This window comes from Rhipicephalus sanguineus, chromosome 3, assembly GCF_013339695.2.
Source record: "Rhipicephalus sanguineus isolate Rsan-2018 chromosome 3, BIME_Rsan_1.4, whole genome shotgun sequence".
In the NCBI taxonomy this organism is placed as follows: Eukaryota; Metazoa; Arthropoda; class Arachnida; order Ixodida; family Ixodidae; genus Rhipicephalus; species Rhipicephalus sanguineus.
This window is the reverse complement of record NC_051178.1, coordinates 66,327,761-66,355,515: the sequence shown is the minus strand read 5'-3', so window position 1 is coordinate 66,355,515 and position 27,755 is coordinate 66,327,761.

The window sequence follows — 27,755 nt, the reverse complement described above, 5'->3', positions numbered from 1 at the left end:
TGCTTTCTTCAGCCCGTAGTACTATAGCATATTCCGCAAACGAGGGAAGATCCTGCGGGCAGGATAGAAAAGCTGGTCCACTTGAGTTGCGGATCGAGAGACTTCACAGAGAGCTGATTCTACAGCTGTTAACCCCTCCTTGGGCCAACGCATCATTTCTTTGCCTTCTCGAATACTCCGAAAACATTTCCGTCCTGAAATAAAGCAATTGAAAACTATTAATTCCAACGATGCAATTACGCAGTCGCATGAGGCACAACGTAGTTTCGTCGTCTTGGCTCAGTCCAAGCTGCGATACATGCGCAGTTTTAGAATAGCGTACGCTATCTTAGCGTTTGCGGGCTCGCTATTTTCCGTCACTTAACGGGAGCGCGCAAGCGGTTAGCGTACGACGCATGCACAGTTGCGCGAAAAGCCAACGCAAAGCTTTTTTCGTACGCTATTCTAAAACTGCCTATTGAGTCTCAGAAACGCGTATAAACGATGGCGAGTGATAAACAGGCAAAAAAAGCAAAATGCACTCCATCACGCAGTTCTCTCATAGACGCAAAAGTTAAACTATGAGTCTCAAGTGCTTTACTTCATTGCTTCTAGGAACAGCGATATTAACTGCAACATCGTGTCTTCACGATTCAGCCATATTTAAAAAAAGAATAACTGTGTTGTCCAACTGCAACTCGTATATGTGTGGCTGCGAACGCAAGCCGCATGCTCACCTTTAGTTTTCGGAACCTCGAAGAATCTTGCGGAACTCGGCCGGTCTTGAAGTATCCGTGCACCGTTGCATGAGTACGAATGGTGCGTGCCAATCCCACCACGGCGGCAAAGCGCACAACACGCAAACACCACAAAAACTCCACACGCCGGCCAAAGCACGCTTCATGTAACGGAACATCACGAAACTTGATATCAAGGCCAGCGCCTAGGACGGGCTCCTGTATGGCGGCGACGGAGCAGCGCTGACATAAAGACCACTCCGATAAGTCTCAAGAGCGAACAATGACCCGCCAACCACAACGGGAAACTTGCAGGTGTCCGCCAAGCACAGCCTGCCTGCACGGCCAGCCTGGTGTCCGCTCTCCTAACACTCGCTTCGTGCTACCACGGAACTTTCGAGGAATTCAAAACTAGCGTCGCGGCGCGCGCACGGCCTCGGCGGCCGACGCGGGCATTACGTGCGCAATATTATCATTATGGAACCAAACCAACTAGCCCGCCTTTCCGTTTTATTGCGGGCATAGAGTTTCCTAAAATGACCTAGAGGGAACTCTGGCGCTGCGATCGTTCAGCCACCATGGGAATGATGGGTAGTACACGGATTTGCCTATTCTTCGTGCTTGTGGGCTTCGAACGCACTTGTGGCTTTGTTTATTGCTATGCTTTGGTTTTCTTTCGGATAAAAGAATGGATCGTTGTGAACTTCGTGACCAGATTTGAATCGGTGAGCCTAAAGAAGTTAAAGTGGTGAAGTGAAACTGCTGATTTTTTGCTGAACTTCGTTTTGCGACAAAGCGGATGCAGGCGACGCGGAGCCAAACGGAGCCGAAAGAACGAAGTTTAGACAAATCCATGTACTACCCATGATTCCCATGCTGGCTGAAGCGCGATGCATTGCAGCTCCCATAGACACTAGCGCCAGAGTTCCCTCTATTAAGTATTGTAGAAACTCTATGGGCGCGGGGCGCACAGCTTGTCGGCACGGGCGGCAGGCTGCCATTGGCTGCTTTAATTTTGAATCTCCATGAACCCTAGCGCCAATTCCGCCTTCAGTTACGGCCCCTTTTAAAAGGCCGCCGAACTAGCAAATTATTCAAGATGGTGTCGGTGGCGTAATCATTACGTAATTCTTTGGGACTCCGGAGCGGCAGTGTTTCCGGGTATTAACCCCGAGAAGTTGAGGAGGCGCCGCCTGGCGGGAGGCGTGGATGACGTCACGGCAAGGACTCTTCGACGCCCGCCGTGACGCGCCGCCATATCACGCGCTGCTTTGTGCGCTGTTCCGCTGTTTACGTTCGCTTTTTGCCTGTCTCAAGCTTCACATGAATGACGAAAACAGCATCGATAATGTTCCTAGTAAAACGGCAATAACTTATATGCGTTTTTTCTTCCACAGTCCCCATTGGTGCCCACGCGCTGTCGTGCACACTTTGAAAGGGTTGATCAGGTTTGTTGTTGTGTCGCGCTGCTAACTTCGGGGATGGGTCTGATTCCCGACCACAGCAGCCGCATTCCTACAGGTGTGAAAAGCAACATTCCTCTGCTTAGATATAGGAGCACGTCAAAGAATTCGAGGCGGTCAAAATTAATCTGCAGTGTATCTGACAATCATGTCGTGGTCTTGACACGCAAGACACCTTATTCACCTTATTAGGTTGCATTGTTCACGGGCGATTTCTTTAAGAAATATGATGGCTTCGCCTCCACACGTGTTATTTGCATCGGACGCATCCGCGATCGGCGGACAGCGTTCTTGCCGGTTTGCCAAGCCCGGCGCGCACGATTACGAAAACGCATGCAGTATTGAGCTTCGCAAAATATCTCGAAAGCGCTCGCCCGAGAATACTGCCGCAGTTGCTGTGTTTGTTTTTCTTGTGTACTCGCTCACTCATCGTGTTGTGTAGTTTCACGTTTTTCTCGCAATGATTTCGGGGCTTCATTTCAGAACATAAAAAAAGTTGAGGTTAATTGCGGAAAGTCCTTATTGCTGTCAGATTGTGTCTTCATGCAGCATCGTAGCAACGGCGTTGTTACTCTTGTATAAATAATAGTTGAGATAGCCAGCTCATAAATTAATCTTTTTTTTGCATTTGATATACCCCTCAGCATCATGAACCTTTATGTGGACATGACGTGCGAGACCATTAATTCGCTCATAAAGGCAAAGGACGTTCAATTAATACGTGGGCCACGTCACTGAGAGTGCCATCGAAACAGTTCAAAACGCTAATTTCGAGTTTCAGGCGTTTGTTTTGCGGACGATTGTTATTAACACTGGTCCCACGAGAATTTAACATTACCGCTCGTGACCCGGCGGTTGATCGGACCAGCAGTTCATGCAAATCAGGATATACGGCCACATAATCCCAGATGAGTGTTGAGAAGAATTGTTTACATAATCCAAGTATACTAACACCTCAGAATTTCCGAAACCATTGTGTGCGTGGCAGTATTATTTTGTTTAATTTCCCGGATGTGTTAAGTGATTCTTCACGATAGACAGATTCCTCTGAAGTCTTCTGTAGCAGAAAGCGCAGTTCTGTCAAATCACCTAGAATCACCTAGAATTTATAAGTTATGTATGCAAAGGCATACATAACTTGTACGATAAGCCGCAATGTAGTTAGAAAACTGAAAACGTCCTAATTTAATTTGTAATCTTCGGGACGCGTGTTCTAACCGTGGAGTCTACGCCAAGTTGTAATAAAGTTACCATTAGCGAAAATTTTTTAGCAGCGATCTCTTGGAGTACGCGGTGAAAACAACGGATGTCTTGCTCTCGTGCATAACCATTTTCACGGTGAATCTTCCGTTCGGGCGGAAATTCGCCCATTATAAGCTATATTATCCAAACTTTCTACAGTTTACTAAACTTTCGCTAGCAGTGTAAACTTCCACCTTCTCCCTTGGGAGATTTGCATCGCAAGAATGAGCAGTAATCATCACCGCATCGTGAGAGGGTGGGTACACGGCGGGCGTAGAAAAAGGCGATCCTCAGCCGCGGAGCAAGCGAGTCCTTGCCGTGACGTCACATCGCCGCGACTTCCGCGCCGCCAGTGTTCGTTCTCGGGACTAATAGCTCTAGCTGGTGAGGGTTCACTCACTCGCTGCTCGTGTCGTCGGGCCGTGCGGGCGTCCGTCGCGTCTCGCCTCAGTCGCCGGGCCCTGTTCGTCGGCTACCGCCCGCCGACACAACATAAGTGAGAGGAAACATCTATTGAAATAAAAAAAAAATTAGGCGTGGTAGGGGGGAGCCGTTCAGTTCGCAAGACTTGGCCGCTCGCCTGACCCGGTTTCTGTTGGGTGGTTGTCCCACCAAGTACTCGTATGAGCCAGCGAATGGCACGTCCCATTCAGCACAGGATCATTTCCAATGCCTGAAAATTTCTAATGGGCATGCGGCGCGTGGCTTGGACGAGGTTATGGTCTAAGTAATAATCCCGTGCATCGCTGAACTTGGATCATGCCAATGCTGAGTGTGGAAAGATTACACGAGCAAAGAAGAATTATTATGCTGGCGTGTTGAATGTCACCTATTTCGCCCTCTTCTTTGCTGTCTGACGACGGTGACGGTTGCGTGAATGACCACAAATAAAAACAGGGAAAATGAAAGATCTTTTGGTCGTTGTATACATCTCGTTCAGTTTTACCACATGGGTACGCATGACTACTACATAGCCTTGGCGAATTAAACGTTGACAACCAAGGGATCCGGCTCAGTGTATTCACAAGTGCGGTGCTTATGATCTGGTACTTTCTTGCAGAAGTACCGTACAAAAAGCTTCCCAACTAAACACGGCGCTTCATATTATCAAATTTTTATCAAGAGCAATAAAAACGGGTTCATGCATTCCAGCAGTTCCTTAGTGCGTTCTTTCACGAGGTTTTGATCACAATACGGATGAGCCATATTACGACAAATCACCAGTAACTCCTTCTTGTTCACCTATTGACTGCGGCTCACATCGACTTTGGGTGATTGGTAAGAATTGTGTGTTTTTTTACAAATTTATTTAATGCTCATTCGCTATGCTTTCTTCTTCAGTCACGCCTCATGCAGCCCCTTAGTTCACAGTGGCGATGACACCTATCGGGCTATGCTACACAGAACCAAGGCTGTGTGAAACCGTCGAAAATGAACTCACCGGTCTAGCCGCCGCGGTCTCGGCGCGCTGCGTTATCGCCGATAGCTGACTGCAGCACGAGCCACGCGATCGTGGAATTATTGCTGATGATAACAATTAATTATGGTCCAAACCCACTATGGGCTGTAAGTCAAAATTTGGGCGCTAATTCTAATCTACCCAATAGAATAAGATAGTGGGTATTGCAAATACGGCAAGACACAAAGAGATAGGGAATATTAATACTAGAATAAGAAAACTTGCATTTCAGAAGTTATTCTCGAAATAGTAGGAATGACAGATGCACAGTAACGAATAGAATTACGGTTTGCGTAATCTTAATCTTTCAGATTTTGAGTTACGGCATCCGTGGCCTAAACTGTTCATGTTCCATGGTTGCGAACACTTTCTACGCGGTGTTAATAGCCAAAATTGCGGTGGTTTCCTTCACTAAACATGTCCAGGCAACTTTTAACACCGAAGCTATTTAAGCTGTCGGTATCTTGAGCTCCATCGTCAGAAATTATCATGATGAACCGGCATGCGCTCTCTTCATGAACCGTTACGCGCTCTCTTCATGAACCGTTACGCGCTCTCTTCATTCTCTTTACAGTGAAGCTTTTTTAAAGCTATTGGTAACTTGTGCTCCGCCGTGCAAATCTACTCAGGTGGGTATGCGCCACAGAACTTGGCTCCGCCCCACTACCATGCACAGCAAGTGCGAGTGTGAAAGGAAAACGAATACGTGAAACAGAAAAGGAAAGAAAGAAAGGAAGAAAGAAAGAAAGAAAGAAAGAAAGACAAAGTAAGAAAGAAAGAAAGAAAGAAAGGAAGAAAAAAAGAAAGAAAGAAAGGAAGAAAGAAAGAAAGAAAGAAAGAAAGAAAAGAAAGGAAAGAAAGAAAGAAAGAAAGAAAGAAAGAAAGAAAGAAAGAAAGAAAGAAAGAAAGAAAGAAAGGAAGAAAGAAAGAAAGAAAAATTACACCATTTTCCGCTAAAGGGGACCATGAGGTGATGCGAAGCCGGAGCGCTTGCACGATCGCGTTCCGTTGGCGTTCGTTGTTCATGCTACCGACCTCGCGTCGTGGAACGCTAAGAGGAACGCTACGTCTTCCCTCTAGCCTGGCCGTTAATTCTCACAGGGCGAGCGGGGAACGCGGTCGACAGGCGCGCGTGAGGGCGGCAGCATAGGACAGGAGAGAGGGGGGAGGGGACGCGCATGCGCTGGTGCTCATCTCGGTGTTGCGCAGGAGAGAATTTCGGCATGTCTAGCCTGCGTTTCAGAGGAAGATTGTAGAGGGGAAGTGGAGAGGGGTAGGGAGAGGGGAAGTGGAGAGGGGTAGGGAGAGGGGAAGTGGAGAGGATGAGTGGAGAGGGAAAGGAGAGGTGAGAAGTGGAGAGGAGGAGTGGCGAGGAGGTGTGTGGGGAGGGTATGCGCATTCGCAGTAAGAGCGGTCACGCCGCACACCACCACCACCACCACCACCACCACCGGTTTGAACTCCGCTATACGCGATACGCAGCGCCTATAGGGGCGCCACTGAAAGCCGCGTAGCGGCTGCCGTTGGAACCGCTGGCGGGTCGCGTAGCAGACGCCTCCTTTCACTACAAGCATGACAGAAGTGCGCGCGTGCGATTTGCCGCTTGTGCGCGTCCCAAATAATTACTTTTGCGGCGTGCGCAAAGGAGCCGCACTTTATAATAGTGGACATGTGCCCTATCTCACAGCTGTGTTGGACGACAATGTCACCATACACGCCAAGTGTTTGCCACAGACAAGCGTCAACAAGCTTCCCTACGAAGTGGAGCTCATCGTAAGTACGCCGCTTTCTTTATAACGTCCCGATCACTAATGCCTGCATGCGTTAACGCATGAACCAACGTTTTTTTTTTCTCGACACAGTCTTCGTTTACGTGCCATGTGTTTATATATTAGATTTTAAGGGAGCGCTGTCGCACCGGCGCACGGGTTTCACGGGTGCGGCCACCCGACGGGTCAGCGTTGGTAAAACTTTGAAACCAGCACGATAAACTTGTGAAAAAATATCTCGGCAGCTTGCGCTAGTGGCGCGAGACTGAGACACTGTGGAGCTGGTGGTCACCTAGCTTGTCATAGCAGCTTGGCTACGAATTTGCTGGGTGTGTTCAGATAAGAACGTCGGTGCATGTCCGTCGACCCTATGTAATTTCGCTGAAAAACATATATTTTGTTGTCTGTAAGGGAAAGGAGGCGTTCTCCTATTATTTCGACCTTAAGCTAATTGAGCTATTTCTTGTTTATGTTCTTTCTTTTTTTCTTTTTTTAGGGAGCGGGCGAGCGCGGTCGGGCTGCAGAAGCGCCGCTTGTGCCGCCACGGAGCGTCTGCGTTATCACGTTACCGATGTGCCATGGGATCCTCTCAGTGGATCCTCTCCAGCCACCTCCTTTGTGAGCCGTACGCAGGCACCGCTGATCGCATTCCAGTGCCATCATTAGGTAGAATCAGGGGCGTAGCCAGGGCGGGAGGGGAGGGGGGGTTGGGGGTACAACCCCCCCCCCCCCCCGAAAAAAATTTCTGGCTACGCCCCTGGGTAGAATGCAGCCGATTTCGTGCAGCACACGTGTGATTCCACGGCACTTTTGTAAAGGAGCCGTCACCTGCCCCACATTCTCTGGCATTGCGCTTCGCGCCATTCGTTTTTCAAGAGAGCCTACACTCTTATTCAAGTACCGTATAACGTCCGGCACATAAACGGCCCATTTTTATTCCACCACAAGGTACTGCATATAAGCGGCCCTTCAATCGCCATTAAGCGTGACAAATTCTGCGGTGACGGATTGGGCCCGCTATATACGGCCGCGAGCGGACGCAACGCTTATATGGAGCCCGACGCGAAAATGGCTCGAGCGGACGCAACGCTTATATGGAGCCCGACGCGAAAATGGCTCGAGCGAACGCAACGTTTATATATACAGAGTCCGTTGTTTTATGCAGGAATTGAAATGGGCGCCGCGGCGAGAAGCGAGAGAGAAACTTCTAGCAACAGCGCCAAGCGAGCGTGCTCAAAGTTCGAAGTCCACGTTGACGTCGCGTAGTGTTTCCTGTGCTGGCGCCGAATGCGGCCGGTGAATTCAAGATACAGCCGCGCCTCCCTGACTTTGGCCTGTGTGAAAAGCCACAAATTTTTAATAAAAAATATGACCTGTAGCATATGACGACACTTCTGCCACCTACATTCTTTTTGGTTTAGACTGTAAGCTAACAGTTGCAACAGGTCTCGTTGTACTGCCGGAGCGCCGCCGCCAGCTTCACATGTGTGCCGCGCTTACATGTTTATCGTGTATTGTGTGCGTTTATTGCGTGCTTATCGTACGCGACATTCGTCGACTGGGCATTTTCCGCGTGTTGGGGCGTTCTCCTGCCTTGATCCAGTGGCGGATGATGGTCGTTGTTCGTTGCCACTCAACACAGCCTCACGGGACGCACAGCTTTGTGTCCGCGCTCAAAAGTGCTTTCTTGCTTCGTTCATCGATTACTCACGTTGATCGAGTGATCGAGTGTACTTCCGAAGACAATCCGCGTCCGAGTGTTTTGACAAGCGGCGACCGCGCTTCCACAGGAGCGGAAGCTTGAGCCTTTTGACGAGCGACTGTGAAGAGTGCCAATGCCAAACTTGGGTAAGTTGAAGAAGGTCGCTGAACTACGTAACTTTGTTACTTCATTGCATGACAACTGTTTGCAGGAACCGTCGTGTTGGCACAGCGAGGATGATCAACAGATACCCGATAGGCAGGTATGTTTTGTGCTTTGGGTGCACTTATATACACCACCATAAATGACATGTTTGAAGGATGCGCATTGCGCTACGCAATCTTATGCTTCGATCATGCAGGCCTCGTGTCGTTGTACTGTTATTCCTTTACTGTTTACTGTACGAGATCATCGCTTGAGAGTGTTTCTAGAATCCCTTGTCGCCGTTAGAAAGTGTGTGCTTTTAAACACATGGGGTCGTCCCATAATGTTTTCACTGTGGTGATGCGAGAGTTCACCAAACTCGGCAATAACACGCAAAATTATACAAGACTGGGGACGTGATACAGGGGCGTAGCCAAGGGGGGGCTTGGGGGGGTTCAAACCCCCCCCCCCCCCCGAAATTTTTCAGTTTTGCTTGCGTATATAGGCACGCACACATACAAACGCACGCACGAACATACATAAAGTATGGTTGAACCCCCCCCCGAAAAAAATTTCTGGCTACGCCCCTGACGTGATAGCAAAACACACAGCCCTGACACGCGCACATGATGATGGATATGTTTTCGTGGTTGCGTCCCCGAGCTTTTCGCCAGAAATCCATGCAGTTGTTTTGTGGTTAGGATTTTAACCTAGCTGCCTCATAAATGTTTTAAAGGAGCTCACTCGAAGTAATGTATTTGAGTGAATTACGTTACGTACTGGTACTAAGTGCACACTCCAACAAATGCGTACTTAATGTGAAGAAGCACATGTTTATATCAAATAGTGTTAGTAGACGAATATGTCAATTCAATTAGGTTAATTAAGCTAATACATGCTACTCTTTGTTTCAATATTGTGTGTTTGAGAAAATATGCGTGAGCTCGTGTTCTGCCATTATATATTTTAGGGGCGAAGCTCCTTAAGGCGGCACCCGTTCGTCCCTCGTAGTCGTAGTCGTAGTAGTAGTGCGTAACCAGTCTTACGCTTTGACCTCCAAGGTGGTGCCGGTGGGAGATTTTTCCTGTGCGTTGTTGAACAATAAAAAATTCGCAGCGTGCGCGTTAACTAAAAGCCGAATTCTTCTGTCTCTCATTCCCCATTAGCAGCCATTGGCATGTTCCAGTAGGAAACGTTAGTAGAAGTAGAAGTGTAAGTGTTAGCTGAAAGCCGACTTCTTCTGTCTCTCATTCCCATTAGCAGCCATTGTTTACCTCCAAGGTAGTGCCTGGTGAGATTTCTCCTGTGCGTGATTAAACAATAAAAATTTTGTTCAAAACGCCGTTGATTGATGAAATAAACCAACGAAAGACGCCAGATGTTTTGTAAAAGCAAAACGAAAGAACGCCAGATGTTTCTAAAGCAAAACGAAAAGAGCCAGCCGCTTAACGAAAGACGCCAGATGTTTTCTAAAGCAATGGTTTTCTAAACAATGAAAATTCACAGCGTACATGTAAAATTAAAGTGAGCTGCAAGTCGTCATAACTCATCGAACCTTTAGTATAAACGCGCCCGATCTCACGTCGGTGATGATGTACTGGACAGAATTCACGGAAGATTCACGGTTTACCGATGAACCTCCGCCGCTTCGCCCACTCACCATCATTCACTCCGTGGATATGCTGTGATTTTTTTTTCTTAGCATCTTCAAGCACACGAGGTTCTCTATCACAAATAACTTAGATTGTGCTCATGTTGCGAGAATGTTGCTTTGTTGTGTGGTGCTTTAAGTTATTGTATTTTCACGCTTTTTTTTACTCAGCATAGTACCAATATTGCTCTCTTACTTAAATGCATAACCAAGGTTTAGTATGCAGTGATTTAGGGTTTATTGAGCTTTGTAAGGTCATAAATTAAAAGAAAAAGATCTCAATTCTCATATATGTTTCCAGAAGTTCACAGAAAGTTGGAAAATATTATCGGTTTTGTGAAGGCCTTACATAACTTAAAATGAAATCAAATTGACAGCTCAACTCTACAAGACAAACTACACGGGAATTCACTTTAGAGAACCAAAAGTTTTTTTCCCTGAATGGCTTACATTCATGATGCAATACAATATGCATGGCTCATTCCCACCTCACACCAAGTGCACATGGACCACGCACACTCTTTCATTTTTTTTATATTTCGATAAAAGTGTGCATATCGTTATTTTCATGTGGATCGCCCATAGGGCTATGTGCATATTTCGGGTATTCCTTACAGTCTTGGGCAATAACTAGTTACTAGTAACGCGTTACCGGTAACTAGTTACTTTTTTCGGTAACTTGTAACTGTAACTAGTTACTTTTAATTTATAGGAACTTGTAACGGTAACACTGTTACTTTTTTACAGAGTAACTGCTATGGGAAATACCGTTACAGTTACTTTCCCATATCCTCTCCACCTTTCATCTTTCCACAGCACGGCTCCCCTACCAATTTAGGGGTGGAGGTCGCTTAGAGAATTATCTACCCTGCAGAAGACCGAGGTCAGCAGTCAGTCTTTAACACAACTTAAGTTTACTTGTAAACTACATGTCGTAAGTCAATCATGTTGGAACTGAACAACTTGCTAAATTCAAGTAGTTTTTTTTTCCGGCGTATATATATCCTTTTTGTCACTTGAGCTTCTAGCTCAGTTCTTTGTGTACCGGTGGAACATCACGACACCAAATTTATATTCTCCTTCGTCCGAGGCTGCGCAATAATCGTGTTTGACTGACGGCTAGAAAGCAGCAGAGCGCGAAACGGTTGAGAGGCACAAATACTGTGAACTAAGTAATTTTTCAAAACCTCTTTGAAACTAATTGTAAAAGGTTTACTCCAACTTAATACAACAATTATTAACAAAATCACATGGACGTTTCGCCTCCTATGCATGTGACATTCTCAGTATACACTGGCAACAAGAAAAAGAAAAGGAAAGAAAGAAAAAAATTTGCGGAGATCGACCAGTGTCCCATACGTCCGTGTAATCCAGTAGGGGAATGTGGTTGTTGCATGTTATAGTCGGATACAACTTTAGAAGTCAGCGGCATTTTCTCCTGAAGGCAGATGAACACAAGCCTGCACCAATGGGCGCGCACTCGGGACGGACATCATGAGCGGGATGGCGGTGGCTTCGCCTTTGGAGAACATCGGCGCGTGCATGAGCGGGACTATTTCTTTTCTTTAGTCTCTCCTGACTTCTTAAGTTGTATCCGACTATAGTTACTGTATATGCTACGACATGGCTCCTAAAGGTGCCATATACAGTAACTATATTGCAAGCCGACGCGTCGCGGCGAATGAACCGCGATTCCAGGAGTTTCTTCCCCTCACCTTCGTTCACGAGCCAGCGTCGTCACAGTGTTTACGTCAAAGCTATGCCCTGTTCTCCGGAAGTGTTAAACAAGCTCCGTCTTAGAATGAGTTGCATGAGTTGCTTTAACAACATCCCGTTTGCCATCTTTAAGCCTCGTTGATTCTTTCCTTCCCGTTTCGCCGATGCAAGTCGCGTCGCAATGCCCGCATCGGGCTTGTATATCACCCTACTCTGATCGTCTGCAGGTGTGCAATCTTTGGGTTTCGCGAACACATGCCCCAGAGTATAACGGGACTTAGAAACGGTTTGTATGCCCAGCGGACGCAAAGCTAACCGAACAGGGTCTGATACACCTTGAACATATATATGGAACAGACACAATGGACGTCGTCTTCATTCGTCACACACTCTCCGTTGCTATTCGCATGCGCTTCTGGGTGTCGTTAATAAACATCCTATGATACTGCTGTCGTTCTAGTGCATCAACCACATTTTCCATTTTGAGTATCAGAGGACATTTGTTATTATTATTTGCAAATAAATTCCCTTTTTCTCCAACGGTGCATGAACAACAAAATTGATGCAACAAAATGAGGTGTACACAACAAATGCTTGTGTTTGGCCCCCTATTAGGTTTACTTCGTCTAGGGTTTTACCACGTGCAATTTTGACTGCCCGCATGCCTTCTTACATATTTAATAAATGAATTCTATCGTTTGGTTTGTAATCTATTATTTATTTTATACAGTAACGGAAAAGTAGCGACGTTACTTCGTCACAGTAACTGCAACAAAGTAACGACGTTACTTGTCACAGTAACTGTAACTGTAACAGGTTACTTTTGGAAACTCTGTAACTGTAACTGTAACAGTTACTTTAACAGAGCCAATGACTTCACCCATCAAGCACGTGTTTTTCAGACACCCCTCTCAATATCACTTAAATTCCACATGTGGGCTTTTAAAAGTACGCCGCCCGCTTTCCCCGCCTGTAGTTGCCTTACCCACCATCTTCTGCAGCCCTTTGTGAGGGCTAGACGTGCCGCCCTTCTGCAGCCTTTCCAAGTGGCTTTCATACTCCACTCTTTTTTTTTTGCCTTTGACGGCTGTCGCTCAGTAGACCCCCCCCCTTTTCCATTTTTTTCTTTTTTTCTCTCCTTTTTCTTGCTTTTTTTTTTCCTTCTTTGCAGCTCCCCTTACTTCTGAGATGAGAGGCCTGAGCGCCGTTGCAAACTGTCTTGAAATGATGTGGCAAGGGCTACACTCCTCTCTCTAGTTTTCTCTTTCCAGGCAGCAATTACCAACAGCGACAAGCACCACTGCTAGACATGACGTCAACACTAACCCTTTAAAACTAACACGCCAAGGATGACAAGGTGCCTTCGATAAAGATAGGTCCCCCTATGGAAACGTCGGCCAGCCTGTCTGAGGCACTTTCTCCTGTTTGAAACCTATCCCACTTTTTTGGCTTAGGTAACTGTAACACTGTTACATTTTACTGGTAACGTGCCCATGACTGATTGCTTACTGTGTACGTGTGTGAATGTTGAACACGCAATGGCACTCTTTCAATAGTCTGCAAGTGGCTGGTCCACTAATACCTGTTCTTATTGCACGCTGATCCCTTCATTCAAGGATCGATCTCTTTAATATATGAATATAGACTTGCCTGAAGACATGTTTGGTACTCACTATCTTTGTGTGGTTGGGTTTGTCTTGAGTGAAAATCAACATTTCCTTGTGGTATCTATTATGCATGTATCAGCGATGAGAGCTGTTCATGGCACCGACACAGAGGACAGATTGCAGTACAAGATAGGAGCATACTTCCTGCGAGCCCGGGCAAGCCATAATGAGTGGTAGGCATTTCTTTTCATCATTAGATTGCGACAGTTTGGACACATAGCACCTATAGACCTTATGCAAAATCTGCTGCCATCTAGCGGCCGCTGTGTGCATTTCCGCCATGTTGAAGGCTAAGCGCGCTCCGCATGTAGACAAGGAGCGTACATATCAACGTGTGGCGGCTGATAAGAACGAAAATGCCAACATATTTTCGAGTGCTGTGTTGCTGAGATTGAGGAAATTGGGATGCTGAAAGAAGGTTTGCAGGAAACAAGCCTCCATGTTAGTACATTTCCTCGTGGCCGACGAGAATCAGCAGATCGTTCCGTTGCTTTGGTTACTGCTTACGACTAACGCCGTGTTTCCGTTCGCCGTTAATAATGCGGTATGTGACAGCATCGGCACTCATCAGAGAACACTCTTTCATGTCATGCCAGAACAAGAAAGTTTTCGCACCGTGTGCTTGCTGCAGGCACAAACCCGCTTCGTGTACGAGCTTCAAAGCTGCATCGCGGCTACTCGCGCATGCCTGCGCTGCTGTTGATATTAGCTTGTTTATTAAATTGCGATAACAATTACATGTTAGACAGATAGCTCGTGCGCGTCATTGATTTGCAGCGGACGGATCGATTGTGCTGGAGCGTGTTGTTTGTAGTTTGTTTTCGATGGTGGAGTTTAACAAGGTAGTGTCTGGTGGGATGCTTTGCGTGCATATTTCTTCACTATGCGTATTTTTCAAGCATTTCATGTGGTATCACTGCCACGTTCAGACGGGTTGCCCGGATGTCCTGACCGTCCCCACCCCTTACTTTTTTTGTTTAACTTATACTCCAGGAAGAGCAAATCAGGTTCTCCCAAAAGCTGATCCCCCCTTCGGAAAAATCCTCTGTACACTCCAGTTTGCTATGAAATGTTAACAGGTGCTTCAAGTGCGTGGTACTTTTCTTATGAAACTAAATAAAATGCTGTTCCGGGAAATGTGCTACATTCTACCGTGGGTGCGCTACCGCTGGTTACGCGCTGAGGCGGTTTCAGTCGGCGAAGCAAAACTGCCTTGCCGCGACGTGTTTAAATTGTAAAGCACCAGCAGGCCCCTAAAGCGACAATGTGAACACGAATATTCTTGGCGTTTCCTGTTATATAGACGAATTCCACCTGACATACGTCACGAAAATGCGGTGGCGCTGTCGTCGGGCGTTTAGTTTCGCGCGGTAGGCAAAAGCCGCCGTGCCTACCGCAGTTGCTGCTGTGTTTTCGCTGGTGCGTGCGCTGTTTGTCGTCGTGCAAAGAAGAAAAAACGGCGTAACGACGAGCAGTGCCACAGTTATTTGCGCAGGAAGGCACGAGAAGGATGGAATAAGCTTTTCTTTTCCTTAGCTGTTTACGAAGACCGTCGCAAGAAATTAGCGGCAGCTGTAAAACGCGAAAACTTGTCTCCGACGCCGGCTCATCGGTTATGTTTTCGGGCGGCTTACCCAGCAGAAAGGATTAGCTTAGTGAAGCGTTTGTCATTGTAATGTGCAGCACCGCATTTCTTGGCATAAGCCTTGTGTGGAGGCATAACGAGCACGTTTACCTCAAAGCACGTTAACGTTGTGGATAGCATTGTCATATGCGGAGAATTCTTCACGGTTGCCATTGTTGACATCTTTTTCCATTGTTGATATAAGTCTTACACGCGCCAAAAGGATTTCGTTGTACTCGCGTGAACTAAAGTGTGGCTCGGTCATGGCGCATATGTTTCTTTCTGCTTGGGCACGGTTCATTAACGTAGCCGCGAGTTCGACTATGCTTTTCCTAATCTTATGCGGCTGCGATGAGACACCTGACAAAAGTGTATCGTGCAAGGCTGTTCTGGCAGCGGTGCGCTTCACGGTATGTCCATGTCTGTCAGAATTCACACAAAAACAACACACGGGAAACTTGCCGAGTATGTTTACGGGCTTTACGCATTTCGCGGTCTCGACTTGAGCGTAAGGAGGGAGCCGCGGACCGCGGTTGACAGACCTGACAGGTACGTAGCCGCCTTGTCCACAGCATGTAGTTGAAGCATTATCGCGTGTCACGGATGAAAGTGTCGCCGAGATCGTCCTTTAACAAATTAAAACGTACACGTGTGACTTAGACTGTCGCTCGCAACGGTGATGATATTTCACAAATGAGTCACATTCCCGCCGTCAAGATACCTCATGTTTTGATGAGGTTCACAGAGCTGGAGTATAGATAGCTGGAGTAACACGTCAACACGATGTTCATATCAGAGTCCCTCTTACAGCCACAGCAACTTCCTCTGTTGCGGCCACCGCTTGTAAACATGCGGGAGGCGCCCCGACGCGCGGTGCTCGGAGGCAGCTTTTGCAGTTGCTGCGCCAGTTGTCACGTGATCATAGATGGCGGTAGCGCGCTTCAAGCTGGACCGGCTGGGCGGAGCCTACGCGCCGTGACGTCGCTACAAGGGCGCTAAATATATCGACGGCGCCTACCGCTGCATACAAACATGGAGTAGGTCTATAGGATCACATATCGGAAGGATATTCAATAAAATACCAGCTGATCGGCATCTACTTCTAGGAGACACTACACTTTTCATGTTCACTTTCCACGTGCATGAGATGCGCAATTTTCTGCATTTTAATCGCACGGTAATTCTGTACATAACATAGGTCGGATGACTACAACAGCGAAATAATATTATTTCAAAGATAAAAAGAGGACAACGTTTTATTTAAAATTAGATGGACACTACGTCGGCTCGACATAGGCTGTCCCTCACGAAATATGCTTTGAATTGGGTCAACTGCACTTTCTCACCATCATCGCTGCGCCTAGCCGCGCTAAATAAAGCCTCTTCCCAACCATCCTACATTATACAAGCATGATATTCAGATAGCTAACAACGCTTTATTCGCTACACTGAAAACAGACAGGCCAATTTGTAACCTAGCGCAGAGCTTCATTATCGACGACGACAGGCCTGCACGTGACTCGCAGTGTCAAACTTGTACCTTCTTCTCGCTGTGAGGCGGTTCTTTACACGTAATAACCGTCAACGTAAAAACTAGGAAATGCCGGTAACGTGTACAGGCTCGCCTGACATTTTTATGCCCTGATTGCCGACTACCAAAGCGGATACAAGCAAGAAGTGATAGCGGCGACAGCAATAGAATTCGGGCACAAGCCTCCAACATGGCGCCGAATCGTTAGCTTCGTCAAACCTCCAACAGATGGCAGCAATTTTGCATAAGGTCTATTGATATACAGCATATACTGGCCTTTAGCTTAGGAGTGAGAAACGTACCTTCTGCACTTCAGTGCAATGCATATTATTTAGTTTGCATTCCTTGAACATGGAACTCGAATAGTTTGTATTGTTGAGCTTGTAATCTTTGAACATGGGATGTCGCCAGAGCCAACGTTTTGAAACTTGGAGTTGTCTTCATAAAGGGAGCAACTGTTAATTCTTGATGTTGCCATCTTGATGAAGGCAAGTCTACTCATACAAGAGTTGGCTGCAGTGACATACCGTTTGAAGATTTTTTTCGTCTCTTCAAGCCTCCTCCATCTTCCATCGAACATCTGTGTTGTTTGTGCTGCCATGAAACTGTGGTGAAACTGTGTGGTGCTGCCATGAAAAAAAAAAATTGGGCGTGCGCAGGCACAGCTCCATCGAAGAAAAATAATTATTTCTTTGTTAAAGATAGTGAAGGCACACTAATGCAATCTCAGCCAAGATTATTAATAGTTGCCGACTCAATTTTAATGTAGTAGTTTCGTTGCTGTGCATACGCACGATGAAACTCTCATCAAAAAGTGGGAAGCAACCACACATGCTCCAGTGTTCAGCTAACCAGTCATCACTGCCTTTCTTTATGTTTCAGTCTTCCCTGAGCCTTTCTTTGATACACTGCCCCATTTGCCCCACATAATGCTTATCCCATCATCTGATAAACGATGCCTTCCTTACAGAGCACATAATGTGTCCTGTGATTCCTATTGCAGCCAAGTGAGTGTCTGGGTTGCAACCTTTTCATAGTTTAGCACGCTTATTTGAGGCCGTCAACACTATGCTGATGATTGCCCGAGCACCAACCGTTCTTATATTGTCGGATATCCCGTGCAGGTATGACATAGTGGCAAACATATTTTGGCCATCACGATTAGCCATTTCTTTGGCCTGGCAGCTGGAAGGTGTTTGTTTAGTAGGGCTTCTGCAGCCAATACAGCAAGGGGAGCAGGATATCGTGCTTGCATCCAGCGAGTTCTTGAAATCAAGCCTCGTCCACAAGAAATAGGAACATGATTGTTTAATACAATATCCAAGCACATAAGTTTTTAAATGTTTTAGATATGAGGATGACTGCGTCTTTCTTTATTAAATACCACAAAGGTTCTTTCGAATCTGAAGCCACTAACATATTAACACTGGCACATGATTACTAACACCCACTGGTGCTTACCCACGAGCATCCGGGCAAGGATTGTACCATATCAGGTTCCTGAATGTACAATTTCATTTGCATAAAAAGTGCATGAGCTAGTTATACGAACTGATGGGAAACAAGCCATTGCTGCCTCTTAGTTTCTCCCACTCAATAATGGTAGAAAGGTGCATTGTCTGACACTGCTTGGACAGTGGCGTAGCGAGGGGGTAGCAGACCGGGCCCATGCCCCCACTCGCCCTCTTCCCGAAATGAATTTCTGCCTATGCCACTGTGGCTCGCTAACACAGTAAAATTTCTGTTCCTATTACTTGTGGACAAGCCTTAATTTCCAAAGAACTCCCCTGACACAAGCAGGATATCCTGTTCACCTTGCTGTATCGTTTGCATACGCCCTACCCAGGAAACCACCTTCCAGTTGCCAAGCCAAAAAAAAAAGCCAAATCTTGATGGCCGAAAAATGTTTGCCACGATGCCATATCTGCACGGAATATTCAACAATATAAAAACGGTTGGTGCTCGGGATCATCAGCATAATGTTCATGGCCTCAAATAAGCATGCTAAACTATGGAAAAGCAGCAACCCAGATACTCAGAGGAGAGGCTTGGCTGCAATAAGAATCACAGGACATGTTACGTGCCCTGCATATAAGGTACCGTTTATCAGATACTCCTATCATGGGGTAAGCATTATAGAGGGCTAATGGGGCAACATCTCAAGGAAAGATTCAGGGAACATTGCAACAATGTAAAGAAACGCAGCGATTGCCTGTTTGCCAAACAGTAAAGAAACTATACTACATTGAATATTGAGTCAGCAAGTATTCATAATCTTGGCCGAGATTGCGTTAGTGTGTCATTACACTACTTGTCAAAGAAATAACTATTTTTCCTGGACGCAGCTGTGCCTGCGCACGTTGAAGTTTTTCTTTTTAAATTATAAATATGTGTGATCTGAGTCCAAAAAACACTTAAAAGATAGCGCCTATCTGTGTCCCTTCTTGTCCTGTCTTCACTACTCTCTGCAATAAACTTAATGGTTAAAAGGGAGCCGTCCGGCGACCTAACAGCTTGTCACTATCAGTGGGTTAGGAGGCCTTGAGGCGCTCCACGTTGACTATGTCGCGCCCTCGACGGCGCATGTCCAAAGCTGGTTCGATGGGTTCGATCAGGTAGTTGACCGGTGATGTGCGCTCGATGACCCGGTAGGGGCCTTCGTATTTCGGCAGTAGTTTTGAAGAGAGGCCAGTTGCAGTGGTAGGGACCGAGAGCCATACGAGCGCTCCGGCGACTAACGTGGACTCAGAAGTGGTGGTGCCACCGCGAAGGCTCTTCTTCCGCTCTTGTTCGTGCGTTGTAAAGCTCTTTGCAAGCTCGCGACACTCTTCAGCAAGCCTGGCTGTGTCAGAAATAGGCGCACACTCAGATGGATCCGGCTTGTAGGGTAGTATCGTGTCAATGGTGTGCGACGGGTGCCTTCCGTACAACAGGAAGAAGGGTGAAAAACAAGTAGTGCTTTGAGGGGCGGTATTATAGGCGTAGGTGACGAAGGGCACAATGGCATCCCAATTTGTGTGATCGGCGGCGACATACATTGAGAGCATGTCGCCGAGCGTGTGGTTAAAGTGCTCAGTTAGGCCATTCGTCTGCGGGTTGTAAGCAGTAGTTTTGCGGTGAACAGCATGGCACTCTTTCAGAATGGCTTCGACGACTTCCGACAAGAAGACACGGCCTCGATCGCTGAGAAGCTTCTAGGGTGGACCGTGACGCAGCATGAATCGGTGTAGCAGGAAGGAGGCAACATCGCACGCTGTAGCCGCTGTGAGGGCAGCGGTTTCGGCAGATCGCGTTAGATGGTCAACGGCGATGATGGCCCAACGGTTACCAGCCGAGGTCAGAGGAAGTGGTCCATACAAATCGATGCCCACGCGCCCAAACGGATGGTTAGGGCAAGGTAATGGTTGTAGACCGACTGGTGACACGTGCGTTGAAGGTTTTCGGTGTTGGCAATCGAGGCAGGAGCGGACGAACTTCTGCACGTAACGGTACATCCCTCGCCAGAAGTATCGTTGTCGAATGCGGTGGTAAGTTTTGGATACACCAGAGTGCGCGCATTGCGGATCAGAGTGGAAGGACTCGCATATTTCAGCCCGCAGACTTCGGGGTATCACAAGTAGCCACTGGCGGCCGTTGGCGTTGTAATTGCGTCGGTGCAGTAGGTTGTCACGAATGGCGAAATTGTGGGCTTGACGACGCAACGGGCGAGTTGTTGGTGTTGCCGACGGATCAGTGAGCAAGTCTATCAGTGAGGTGATCCATTTATCCTTGTGCTGCTCGGTAGTGATGGTGTGAACGTCGATGGAAGAAACAGCAATGTGAGATACTGAGCAGGAGGCATTGGCGTCAGGCAAGGGGGAGCGCGAGAGGGCGTCGGCATCAGCATGCTGGCGTCCGTTGCGGTACAGCACGCGGATGTCGTAGTCTTGCAGGCGAAGTGCCCAGCGGGCGAGACGGCCCGAGGGATCCTTCAATGATGACAGCCAGCATAGTGCATGATGATCGGTGACGACATCAAATGGGCGACCATACAAATAATACATGAAAATTTACTACTTTGATAATTATTAGAGAAATACAAATGCAGAGGTTCATTATTCACATAAAGGCCTATTTATACAGCAAATATTAACAAACTAAGATGTTCACAGAAGTTACCATAGCGTCCCAAATTTGACTAATTTTCACTAACGCAGCGTTTTTCGTGAATTTTTAAAAATGCATAATTTGCTCAGAATTCCATGAAATTATAAGAGCTATTTCTTCTTCACTTCTACTTATGCTAAATAGAAAGATATTTGTAATGTATAGCTTCAATAGCTGCCAGCATGGTTGCGAATTTACGAAAACGCACTCTTCGTAAGATGGTCGTCGTCAACCGGCGACGCACGTCGAATTTTCCTGTTGAAAAAAAATTTTATGTGAAAACAAATTGCGATTTCGTGCTGTGCAGTCATATGTGCACAACATAGAAAATTATCAGGAAAATCGGAAACATCAAGTATACACCTTTTTTTATCTTTCGTGGAATCGACCATTGTAAATGATGTTATCTCTGTGAAAACACTTGGGTTCAGGTGATATCTTAAGTATCTGCGTGATTTCTAGAAAAGTTAGTCGTGAGTTCAGCACTGCTATGTGCTCTTTTCTTGAGTAGCTGTGCTATCCTGTCAAGATGTTTAACAAGTAACAACGCACTTGAATGTGGATTCTTCTTTGTGGCAAAAGAGCGCAGACAACGGGACGAAGAACATACAGGGCACAGAGCTGACTATCAACTGATTTCCTTATTGGAAAGTCTGAGAATCTGTAGGCAGTCGAGCAAAAATCGAAAAATGGCACAAATGCTATCAAGTGACTCGGCCGCCCGGCTTTTTTTTTGGATAGGGTTTACAAGATGCGGCAGAAGCCGATTTCATTAAAACATAAACACAAGCAAAAAATGGCAAAAAAGAACAATGACATGGTGGTCAATACCAAACTGATTAAAACCGCTAAAAGTCTGACATTCATAAATCAACAAAAACGAAGAACCAGGGTCTGAAAAAAAAAAAAAGGTTTTTAAGCAAGTGACAGCAAGGCTAGAAAACTGCAACCACTAACAATAAAACAGAAAACAAAACAAGAAAACAAAAGCATGTGACAACAAGCTTAGTGATCACAATTGAGGCTCATGGCAGCTAATTTCTTCGTCAAATAGTGCTAGTGATAGCGCGCTAACGCAAGCTGCTCCCCTTTTGTGAATTATGTGCGCCTCACAAATTTTGTGAGCACATTACTCCCGAAATTTTGTGAGAACTTGCACATTGTCAAGCAATGGGGAGCAGCCGCATGATGTACAATGCCAGGTTCCTGCCTGTTGTTGCTTTTAAAGATTTGACATGTTCACGCATTTTGTAATTTATGCATCGTTCGGTTTGTCCTACAGATGATTTTCCCCATGATAATGGAATGTCATAAACGACGTTCTTCACGCACTCAATGAAATGATTTCTGTGCTTCTTGTCACAGCAAAAGGATACTGTTTCATCCCTGTTAACTAGCCTGCAGAGGGAGGCCAGATGGTTTGGGATGGAGCACAAAACTCTTATGCCTACTCTGCCTGCAGTCTTCTTCAACCTATGAGAGAAACCGTGAATGTAGGGAACGTCAGCCAAGGGAGAGCGAGTGTGCTTGTTTGGCCTGTTATTTCTGGTCGTTCTAAGAGTGACGAGCATCTTTTCAGCTAGGGAGCTCAAAAGAGCACTAGGGAACCCCGCGCTCCTCGAGCGTTCCACTTGAATCGTAAAACTTGTTTCCGTCCACTGAGGGCATGATCGGATGAGGGTGTTTCTCATGGCAGAATAGCCTATTCCTGGAGTCATCCAGGAGTCATGCATGGAGTACCATTTGAGTAGCGAAAGGATGCTGTTATGCAACGTTACATCAAAGAAGCTGACCGAGCTAATTGTCCTGTATATGATAGCTGGCCTATCTATGACACCACAGCCCTCAGAAGTGCTGTATAGCGGTTCGTTTTCTTATGTTTTTGATCAAAGCAGCATTAAGCCAAGGCTATGGGGTTGGGCATTGAATACACGTGGATTATTCAAGTAAAATGGTAAAAATGATATCACTATTTCGAAACAGAAAGTCATCAATCATAAATTGCAGCATCTGTTGATGTGTTGCGCTAAGCTGTTCGCTTCAATGCCAAACTACATTTTCACACTCTCTCTTGCAGGTTTCAAATACAGCAACTGTACCACCACAACAGCGCAGCACAGGAGAGCTTCTCGTCAGTGCCGCGTCGAGAAATTAAATAAAAAAGCACTTACTCCTGGAAACTTCTCGTATCATCTTATTGGTTTGTTTGTGATTATAAAACTGCACTTTCATGGGAATTGAATCAACTAGCCCCATTTATTGTCCCATTCAAACTAAATAAATTGACAATGTAGAGCTTGTTTCCACATGTCTGCATCATAGGCCTACAAGATTATTTATTGGCTTCAAAATACTCTTACATGTAAAGAACGCTGTTGATATAGTCATTGCTGGAAATGTTCTGCTGATATTTTTGTTACAATCCTCTAAAGCCTACACAATTTCGTATTGTTAACCACAAAAAGATTTATTGACCTGTGTGCAGCAAACATGCTGTTGCAGGCATAAGGCTGCAATACGCTGAAACTCATACATCAGAATTCTACACACTAACAGCAGCCAATTCCTTGTAGACCCTCATTAGGTGTGCATGAGAAAGCGCATTAGACGGGCAAAAGACATTTTAATGATTCTGATGTCTAAAGACATTAGTCTCTTTATTGAAATACATTAATTTTTTTCATAAGGGATATACTTCTGTGAGATTAGCTGATGCATGCTCCTTGTATTAAGTAAGATGCAATTTTTCTAGTTCATGAAGTTTACTGACGTTATCAAATGAAGTAGCAAATTTTCATCAATAGTTGCTGCAAATAGCTAACATTCACGGTGGAAATTTGCTAATTTACAAATACTATTTTCCTGCATTTAGTAACTAAGTAATAACCGTCATGGTAGTAATGTTACTAGCTTAGCTTACTACCTTCCAATAAGTAGTAACAGGAACTAGTAACTGTCATGGTAGTAAATTTACTAACTTTCTGTTACTACCTTTGGTATGTAATAGCTGCAGGTAGTAAATGACATGGTAGTAACTTTACTACCTTGCCGTTTACTACCTGCAGTTACTACTTAGGTAGTGAATGTTGTGACAGCAATTTACTACCTCAAAGTTAGTAAGTAGCACTACCTTTTCTTTTAAGAGTGTAGAATGATGTGTCTTGTAGTTAATATTGTTTGGGACACAATTGCAAGGAAAGTGCACACGTTCAAAGCCAAATTGCTAAGGTAGCTTGCTAGAAAATAACAAGTGGACTGCCCCCTTATTTGTTTTGAAAGGATAAGTTCATGAGATTCAATTAGCTTAATCTAATCCAATAGCAGCTTTGAAAACCACTTCAGAGAAACTACTGCCGAGATCCTTTAGGGGGCCATTATGTGCACAGGTGCTGAAGTGGAACACGTGGAGGTTGAAAATTGAGCAATAAAGAATATGGCATGTATTTTAGGGTGATTTTATTTTTACATTCGTTATTTTGTTCACACAATGCCCTATTACTCCAACAAGAGAGCATATAGGTGAAGAACCCTTGCAATGCATAGAAAAGGAACGCATCTACGACGCAAATGGGGGTAGCGGCCTTTTGTTTGAAGCGCGGGCTGGGGTACTGTGAACACTTGTGTACCGCCGTCGATTCGACGAAGCTACCGACGACACGAGGGCTTTATGCCGGGTGTGCGAGCAGAAAGAGGAAACCATCTCCCACCTTGTGTTACGCTGTACGTCTTTGTGCCCCCGCCAGCGAGAGGGCACTACTCTGCCCGAGGCACTGGGGTTTGCGCGCACGAGTGACACGGTGCTGCCCGCAGGCGATGAAACGGCTGGTGCAGTGAACTATGCAGCAGTTCGCACCACCAAAGCAAGGCTGGTGCGGTGGTGGCGAGCGACGCAGCGGCAGTGAATTAGCCGTACAGACTTATTTATGGTGCTGTGAGTGTGTGTGTGTGTTTTCGTTTTTTTTCTTCTGTTTTTTTTCGCTGGCTAGGGCAAATTAATCTTGCCCGCCCGATACAGAAGGAATAGCCCCAAGTCATCATCATCATCATCACCATCAAAGCTGCAGCGCACTAGGCCTATAGATGGAGGCTGTGAGAGCTGCCTCGAGTTTAACTGTTTCACTCTTAAAAGGCGTAGATGTCATGTAATTTATTACAGCCATTACACTTCTTGTCGTTAAAAGGGCGTTCAAAGGCTACAATCCCTGCATAATCAGTTTGATTGTCTTGTCATAATGTGCATGCTTTTCTTTTTTATAGTCTTGGCAAACTTACTCCCAAAGTCTCCAGCCTGATGGCACCTGACAAAACTAATTTTCAATGTTTTAGCTGGACTTATGTCGCGGTCATTCATTTATTCATTCACAAAACCTTAATAGGGGTCCTGAAGCTCGGTCTTTTCAGACCGAGGCGGGCCGCGTCCACGTCGGCACCGTTAGGCCGAGCCTTATGGCGCCATCGTGAATCCTCTGGACAGCCCGTAGTTGATCTTGATACGAACAGCTGGTGGTCATCTTCTGCCAGTGAAGCCATTTTTCTTCGGGGTTGGCGAGAGTCGCGGGACAGCCCGCCAGCATGTGTCTGATTTCAATGATGCCATCGCATGCGTCACATTCTTTTCTAATTTCACTTTCGGGGTGCATTTTTTTAACAAAATACGGAGTGGGGTACGTCCCAGTTTGCTGTAAACGTAGCGTGACTCCCTGAGCCCTGTTCAACTTTACGTGTGGCAGTGGGAATCACCTACGCCCCTAGTAGTATTTAGTGATCTCGTTGTAGGTTAGCGAGTTTTCTTTATGTCGCAATGACCGTACTTCAAATACTTTCGACGTGATTGCACCTCGACCATAGTGTGAGTCATCTAACTAATCTGAAATACTGAGCCAAAGTGGCCATGGGTCGTTCGTGACCTAAGTTAATAACAAAAGGTGTACTTGTTATAATGGGAGCCTCTCTTGTTTGTATTGACGCAGAGACGTTTACAGTCACTTCTAAGCGGGTTGCTGCCGCCTAGGCGAGTGAGTAAACCGTGATTCTCTTGGAAAACGTTCATCGGTATTTGGATCTTACAAATGCAAACGCGTGCACCAAAGCAGCGAGATCAAAATGCTCTTCGAAAGTGTGGATACCTCAAGAACATTGCGTATTGACGCACCGAGCTGCGGGCACTTTCTTCCCGAGTAAAACAAGTTTCTGAAGAACTATGGGATTATCGCCTGTGCCAAATGGCCCGTACAAATTATTGATCGACGAGCTGTTTATACAGCAGCATGTTCAGCATACTCCGGTGCAAAAACAATCGCTGTTCAATACGGTATTCCGCGCCCTGCAAATACAATGCCTCAAGACAATTCACAGATATCACTAATCACGCAATACTCATCAAATATCATCATCGTAATTAATTGTTTCCGTGAAGTTCCCTGTTGGAGTATTACGCAAGGGACGAGAGCTAGAAAGCGTGGATTTACGCAATACTCCAGTAGTGGCCACCTATGCTTAGACTAACACTGAGCAATGAAAGATGATGATTTGGAAAATGTCTGTGTTACAGAGTATACGGGTCTCGAATAGAAATTGTCAGTGACCTAGTAAGCAAACGTTCGGTGCAGAAAATCAAAATAAAGAGCACCAATAGGGTAAGTAAAAATCAAAGAAACCTATGCGGTAAGAATAACATTGTGTCTATGACAATTGAAACAATATTGCTGGATCACGTTAAAAAGGCGATTACATAGGTGTTATGCGATTGTGGAATTCCTGAAAGCGAAATTGGATACTGCAGTAAGCGGTCACTGGAGACAACGCAAAAAAGTTGCAAGTGGCAGGTGAATGAATTACCGTACTGCTGGAGCGTCCTTTAGAATCATCTTGTCTGACTGGCAAATAGTGTACCTTCAGTGCGCAACAAACATTTATTGATACTGGTTAGTTCTGAAGCCGGTGTATGTCATTATTAGAGGTCACAATACGCTACTCTAGGAACCTTGAGGAAACACACCGACTCAATGTACTTGCTGCTGCACGTGCGATACATGCACATAAACTCTTTAGGAACGCACGTAGGTTCCTGTAGATACAGCAAAAAAAAGGACAAACATTGCTTTCGAGAGTTTTCATGTTGTCTTTACAGTTATGGCTTCGCAGTTGGACAGATTGTAGAGAAGGAGCTGCGCTCACTGTCAGTTTAGTACGGGAGGCCTACGCAGCAGAAGTCTGAAGCAGATGGAAAAGATGACAAAGCCGAGCCAAAAGCTAAGATCTCGGGGAACTCCTTTGGCTCCTAGGTGCTGCAGAATGGAGAAGAGGCTAAACCTTCGGATTTTGCTTTGCTTTGAAGCTTGATAAGTGGCAGCCATAGTGCCGGACTTGATTCCTTTTTCGCCGAAGCCCAGCTTGTGAAGAATGCGCCGAAGGAAGAAGCCGACTGAGAGGCCCATCACTGCAGATCATGAAAGAAAAGACCACGTACGAAAGCTCGGCAATCAGAATTTCCCATGGTTTCTACGTAAAAGTTGCGGTGATCGATAATTAATCTAGTTAAGTCCCTAAAGTCCCTAAGTTGTAAACTCCAAACGTCTTTTTGCTCAGGTAGATTAATTCTTACCGCTCCATTTCAGGGGCCGAGCAGCATTAAAGGAAAAGATGGCTGATCCTTCCGTCATAGGAATCGGTATAACACGCAAGTGGAACGTGTCGTCACAGAAGTAGTTGATTGTTTATAGTGCATTGGCCTATGGGAGCTCGTACAATGTATATTGTTATTTGGCAGATATCGGACCGCTTGATGAGGACGCACGTAGGTTTACGCCTGGTGGCACATATCCATACCGACGACCAACGCCCATGATCATGATTTAACCCTTGCGGTAGCTGAAGTTGTCAAGATGTACCGGGGCACCGCATATGGTGAATCCCGCGCAAAGAT